Source organism: Procambarus clarkii, chromosome 37 (genome assembly GCF_040958095.1).
Source record: "Procambarus clarkii isolate CNS0578487 chromosome 37, FALCON_Pclarkii_2.0, whole genome shotgun sequence".
NCBI classification, from domain to species: domain Eukaryota; kingdom Metazoa; phylum Arthropoda; class Malacostraca; order Decapoda; family Cambaridae; genus Procambarus; species Procambarus clarkii.
In genome coordinates this window covers 12,966,986-12,974,179 of record NC_091186.1, presented here as the reverse complement: position 1 = coordinate 12,974,179, position 7,194 = coordinate 12,966,986, and the positions used below count along the sequence as shown (strand labels likewise).

Genomic DNA, 7,194 nt, shown 5'->3' with positions numbered 1-7,194 from the left:
TCCTGCTCTGAAACTCTTCCTGGACAGATGTAATAGGACTCATTATCACCACACCAGAAATAAATATCTCTTTGATATCCCCAGAGTCAAACTTAATCTGTGTAAACACACTATGCAGATAAAGGGACCCAGTCTATGGAACTCACTCCCTAGTGAATTGAAAAGCTGTCAAACTTTTGCCTCATTCAAAAACAAAAACAAAAAGTACCTAATTTCATCTTTATGCTTTCCTACCTTGTGCATTAAACTCACACTGTGTCTAGTGCTACCCCAATCCCCCAGTATTGATGTACCTAATCCAAACAACTTTACCATTGTGATCATTGCTATCGTCTTATATGTGCTATCAATTTGCTGTATGGTGCCTATTAATCTTTGTTAAATTATCAAACAAGTTGTCAGTGCTATCAATCAGAGCTACCGATGTGCTTTAATATACCTACAAATCTCTCTCATTTTTTTCTTACAATGTACCATTTAATAATGTATAAATTTTACTAGAATTTACCTACTTAAAATTATCTGTTAGATTAAGGACCTGCCCGAAACGCTGCGCGTACTAGTGGCTTTACAAGACTGTAAACACATGTTATGTATCCTCACAATCCCAATTTGCCTGAAACGCTATACGTAGTAATGGCTTTAGGTATTGTATGTACTATCTCTATCTTTAAATCCAACATTATATATGTAACTCAATGTATGTACCTTTACCTGAATAAAAATCTAATGTAATCTAAATCTAATCAATGTACCTGCTTGTATATAAATAAATAAATAAAAGTTATATTTTTGTGTTTGTTATTTAATATTGTGCTTCTAAGGCTAGAGTTGAATTCAATTGCATCATTCAGTGTGGAACAAACTAATAAAAAAATAAGTATAGGGCTTACCTGCGTGGAAGAATTACCGTGAAGACGGGACCCGCGGGCTGTCGCCTATAGCAGCCAAAGATGGCGAGGCACACCAGGAGGGAAATGAGCAGCTCAACTGGGAGCGATCGATAGACGCCCCCAAGTCCGGATATGAGCGATGGAAAGAGAACTCTCATCCATCACACGTAAAGGGCACGGTAGGCAGAGGTACTACAGGGTCAGCCAAGAATGAGACACCACTTACACCAGTCGAATTGACTTGCTAGCCATCGAATACAGAAAACGAGGAGATCGAGAAATAAAAAACGAAGTTCTTACGCAATAAGGTAGACTGAAATAACTCAGAGCAGCCTCAACGAAAGGACAGCAAACACATCCCTCATCCGACATCATAACTTGGCCTTGCAGTCATCGGGAGGATGAACACTTCATGCTAACTGCACGTACCATACAGAAGAACTTGGCCCCATGCTCGAACCCAACAAGGGAGAGCAACCGAGCGAAAGGAAACCCAAAGAGGCTCCCACTCCACCAACAGCAAGCGGAAAGGGACCCAGAGAAACGGGAGAGGACAATGGAAAGCAGAAGCCAAACACGTCGCAACCCAAAGCCAACCAAACCCATCAAGCGGTCCAGCAGAAAATCTGGAAAGTAGAATCGTGAGGACTCAGCAACTGAATTTCAGCACAAAAACAGCCCCAGCCGAGCACTGATCACACAGAAACCCTCTCCCGGAAACACCTAACCGTTGAGAACTGAACTACTACCCAGCGAAAAGAAATGCCGGATTACAGGACAGAAGAAAAACATTCCGTAAACTATCCTCCAATCCAGACCCGCCGCCTCAACATACAGAATTCCTCGCAGTGATTCAACGAGAATGCTGACACTCAAGGATAAAGGGCGGAGCCGAAACCGATCAGGGCTTCGACAATGTCTCAATCTTCCGCGGGCGTGGAGGAAGAGACGTTGGAACTGTGTAGAAGGTAACCTGAAGAATAAGGATCCCCAAGACTCAAGGACCAAACCTCAGGACAAAAGCTATACAAATGTACCTGTGACGACCCAACGCCGTGAACCATCATCCGACCAAAACAAACGAGAGGGCATGACTCCAAGCCTGAGCCACGGGGACAAGACGACTGCTCCTAAAGAGGAGTGATCCATGAAGGACAGAAGGAAGCCCCAATAATCTAAATACTACATCGCAAGGCCAAAATGGAGCCAAATTCGGCCAGGACCCACCAAGAAAGATTTGCCCAAAATCAAGGCACCTCCATCAGGAGAGTGAAATGGCCGCGGCCGAATAACGTTCGAAAATATAAAGCCCGAACAAAACAGTGGCGACAACAGTCAAAAGCAATTAACAAAATCCAGAACGCGCCAAAAAGTTGCTCTCCAACACAGGAAAAAACGTCATCTTTGAGTTATCAAGACCCCTTCACACATACACCTGTACTACCGGGACTTGCGGGTCCCGGTAGTGCAGTCGAGTGCGTTCTCGACTCATTGTTGATTGTTGTCGCCGGAGGCGGCTAGTTTATTGTGCACCCCATACTCATCCTGTGAGCGGTAGCGCAAAAGCATTACAGAGGGCACAAAAGGTCTTTATCAGACCTCATCTTAGATTATTACATAAACAATTTCTTCAATCCTTCACACCTTATAGTTACAATGTCAGCTAGTTACAGAGAAAGTGCTATTACAAGAGCTACACATTTACAGTAAGTCGTCATACATTAATGGTAGGTCTTATCGTTAATACATAATAGTTTGATTCACAATCGAGAATTCCGGGTTCGAATCCCGGGCGGAACAGAAATGGTTGGGTGCATCTCCTATCACCTAATGCAAGTGTTAACCTAGCAGTGAGTAGGTACTCAGGAGCAAGTCAGCTTGTTGTGGGTTGCATCAATGGCGCGGTCAGTAATTCGACCAAGGGGGTCGACCTCAATATAGGCCTAACGTGTATGAATACACTGGCTGCCTGTCCCCAGACACAATGAATTATTATTATAATTAATTATTATAACGTCGAGAAACCTGACAGATGGCAGCAAAATAGTCAACAAAAGTCACACACTGGAGAGTAACAACTCTCTGAGCCTTGCAGGAGAGGCGACGGTGACACTGAGTGCTCAATAAGGACGAACAAACCCTGGGACGTCGAAGGAAGACGTCCCTTGACGTCCTACATAGACGTCATAGAGTAGAAACCGGTTCGGAAATAGATATGGTAGACATCACAACCTAGTCTACAGACAAAAAAGTTTGGCCAAAAACCCCTTATGTACTAAAACTAGACCGTTCACCGAACCTGCCTTCGAGCAGTAATTAACAGGCGTGATAAGACGTCCCCATCTACATACCTTATAACCCTACCACTTCGAGACGAGAGGTTGTGGAAGCCGCCAGTGAAGGCAAAATTACGTAGAAAGCATTTCTTGAACGCAATCCCAGCAACGATGCGATGCCCCACTTCCGTCGTGGAAGAAATCGATCATTCCGTAAATTCAGGCACTGAACTGCGAAAAGATGCAACCAGCAGTGAAATCGTGGCAAACAAGTCTTCACGAATCACGGGAACTGGAGTGTCTGTACCGGCCGAACAACGCCATCTAGTGACAAGAGACCGAGTGAGGAACTAAGGAAAGAACGATCACAAGAACAGATCTGATAAAAAGATGTTTCTTGCCCCCGACACGAGCCAGAATGAAGTGCAGAGAATCACATATACTATTAAATACTGTTAATTGGCAAGTCTCACTTCGGCAACGAAATCCCTAACGCCCAGTACACACACACTACTGAGACCTAACCTGAGACCGGTTAGATGGTAGTGTGTAGTGTGTGATGGGTGGCAGTGTGCGCTAGGCGGCAGGGTGCGCTGGACGGCAGTGTGCGCTGGGCGGCAGTGTGCGCTGGGCCGCAGTGTGTACTGGGCGGCAGTGTGTGTGTTGAGTCGTAGTGCGTGGCTTAGCGACAGTGTGTGCTGGGCCGCATTGTGCGCTGGGCGGCAGCGTGCGCTGGGTGGCAGTGTGCGCTGGGCGGTAGGGTGCGCTGGGCGGCAGTATGCGCAGGGCGGCAGTATGCGCTGGGCGGCAGTATTCGCTGGGTTGTAGTATGCGCTGGGCGGCAGTATGCGCTGGGCGGCAGTATGCGCAGGGCGGCAGTATGCGCTGGGCGGCAGTGTGTGATGGGTGATTGTGTGCGCTAGGAGCAGTGTGTGGTGGGCCGCAGTGGGTGTTGGGCGGCCGGTGAGGGCGGGTGTCCTCGTGTCTGCACTCTCCCACCATCGTGCGTGTTTACAAGTTTGTTTTGCTGCTAATTACATAGTTAGCGTCGTCGCTACATAGAACAAAAATTTCAGGTTTAAAGTGTCTTTTCTCTACATACGTGAAAATTTGTATTATTCCTAATTAGTTGAAAGTTTGAAAATATATGTTGAAACGCTGTAAAAAAAACTTTGAAACGTTTTAAAAAAAACTTAGTTTTCATTACGCACAAGAACATTTTTGTTGCAACTTGAAATATTTTTTTTTTTTTTTTTTTTGCTGCACAGAATTAAAATTTTAAATTATTTTGATATGACACAAGAGCGATGCCCGTGGGAGGCAGTTCCTCCCGAGAAGCCTAATTGTTTCTTCGAAAGAAAATGTTTTTGAGTGGAAATGAATGAACGATTCATTCGTCTGATGTATAACGATAAGGGGGGAAATCAGTGTGAGTTAAGTTTCCTCAATGACAATTTTTTTTTTAAGATGGAAGTCAAACGACAACAAACTATACCGAATCCAAACTAACTAGGCTTTGTTTGTTGAAAGCAATTGTGGTTACACAGACAATGTAAGCTGCCGATATGAATTATTTGCATGAAATATAATTTGTTTTTGTTAATGCATAAACAGCCTTTCTCTTATTTACACGACGTAAGATTAAGTCTGAGGGTCAACACATAAGGTATTGTGGCTCTTGGAAAGGTTGATAATTCAGGCTTCGCCCCATAAATCCTTCACCGGATTCAAGAAAAGACATTTTGCTTCTGTGGATTAAAGTTGTTTACATTTAATTTTTTCAAACGTTTTGTTGCGCAATATGGTTCAGAAAGAGGACATATGAGGGAAGACACGCAGATTTACTTACTGAGAATAGCGACCTCACACATTTAAGTGGCTGAAATACTACATTCCACACACTAAGATTCACAGAATTACAGACACAGCCTCATAGACTATCAACATAGTCAACAACCTAAATAACAACCCCTAAATCAACAACATAGACTATCAACCTGTATTTGTGAGTCTCAGAGACTCAAACAGAATTGAAAAATCACTTAAAGTTCCGTTATGCTGGAATCAGGTATTTTTTTAATGCAATCTTCAAATCTGCATTGGTCACAAAATCATTTCTTGCTTAAAAAAACATGATTCGTATTATGTAACGCAAATAATACTTTTATACGGTATTATTATTGTCCCAGTTAATCGTACTTTCCACGAAAGACTATTATTAGAGCTCCGTGGGATTGGACCACAGTCTTGAGTGAAAGAAGAAAGCAGGTTAAGGTAATCTCTGAGAGGAGGAGCTAAGCCATGCGTACTTCGGGACATTGTGGACTCTAGGCTTAAGTTAACTTGAAGTTAACTCGCTCCAAGCACCGTGTATTTATTTGTATTCGTAAATTGTGTTTATGTGTGTGAAGTTTGGCCTGGCTTACAGCCTCGTGGTATGTGTATGGTGGTAAGGACAGCCATGGACGGAGTACATACAGCTCGCTCCTGATAGGGAAACTGAGACGAGTGTCGAATGAAACCTGGAAAAAAAATATGACGATTTTTAAGTGTGTAAAGCAAGAATAAAAGACAGCATCACGGAACACTGATCATAGGAAGATAGCTTAGTGCTTGCCCTCTCGGTACATCTAGAACCTCATCCCACCATCTAAGGTATACTCAACCGCATTAATATAATCACCTTGATTGAAACATACTCATTTGGGTTCACGTATACCACCTGGATTCATTTCTGGTCATCTAGGTTCAAGACCACCCAAGTGCACCTGGATTCAGCTAGCCTCATTCAGCGTCATCTGAATTCTCTTCTGCTTGGCTGACTTCAGCTGGATTCATTTGGTTTCACCTGGGCGCCTTATTACTTTTGCTCATCGTTACCTGTGATCCTCGTCACCTGGGGGCTTCGTCACCCGGGAGCCTTGCCACCTGGAAGCCTTGTCACCTGGGAGCCTCGTCACCTGGGAACCTCGTCACCTGGGAACTTCGTCGTCTGGGAGCCTCGTCGTCTGGGAGCCTCGTCGTCTGGGAGCCTCGTCGTCTGGGAGCCTCGTCGTCTGGGAGCCTCGTCGTCTGGGAGCCTCGTCGTCTGGGAACCTTGTCACCTGGGAGCCTTGTCACCTGGGAGCCTCGTCACCTGGGCGCCTCGTCACCTGGACTCATCATCACCTAGACTCATCATCACCTAGACTCATCATCACCAGCGGCAGGTAAGCACCTATAACCCATTAGGAGGTGGTGGTCCTTCTAAACCAGTAGATCATAAAGTGTTCTCACCTCTCCCGAGGTAAACATTATGTAGTTGTCATCCACACTAAATTCATCCAAAGGGGCGATATTTGTTGTGTCTGCCAGTCACACTATGGATACGCGAGCCACAACTTAAGGCGGAAAGGACTAGAGATATTCCTACGGGCTCACCATAGCCCGTGCTACTTGGAACTATTTGTACCGAGTAGCGAATCATAAACAACATAGAGATATTTTAGCTAGAATTAATAGTATATTTTCAGGCGCCTGACAGCTGGGTGGACAGCGCTTCGGATTCGTAGTCCTGAGGCTCCGGGTTCGATCCCCGGTGGAGGCGGAGACAAATGGGCAAAAATGTTTCTTTCACCCTGATGCCTCTGTTACCTAGCAGTAAATAGGTACCTGGGAATTTACCAGCTTCTACGGACTGCTTCCTGGGGGGTGGAGGCCTGGTCGAGGACCGGGCCGCGGGGACACTAAGCCCCGAAATCATTTCAAGATAGCGTCAAGAAGAGTGTGATCAAGCCCATTGTGTGTCTCTTGGGAGGTAGGGACGATATTTTGCCGAGGTTGAAGCCAGAAGTTGTTGGATCAATGTAAAATACGATTTTAAAGTTACTGGATAGTGGCGTGGCTGTAAATAATAGAAAAAGGTTATCTCAGGAATGGGACACAGATTTAAAAAAAATCTCCTTCCGGTAGGCGCTAACAAATCAGTTTTTTTAAATAATGATAGTGCACATGAAAACGGAAACGAGTCATTCATTTTGCAGTTT

At 44.7% G+C, this 7,194-nt stretch overlaps 1 protein-coding gene across 1 annotated transcript in view; it reads left to right on the top strand.

Moving 5' to 3' along the window:
- The first annotated feature begins 4,123 nt into the window (after positions 1–4,123).
- LOC138372040 (uncharacterized) overlaps positions 4,124–7,194 on the top strand; it is an 88,468-nt gene continuing 85,397 nt past the window's right edge. The window contains exon 1 of the mRNA XM_069337148.1: positions 4,124–6,378. The gene's annotated coding sequence lies outside the window, so the exon portion shown is untranslated. The remainder of the gene's footprint in view (positions 6,379–7,194) is intronic.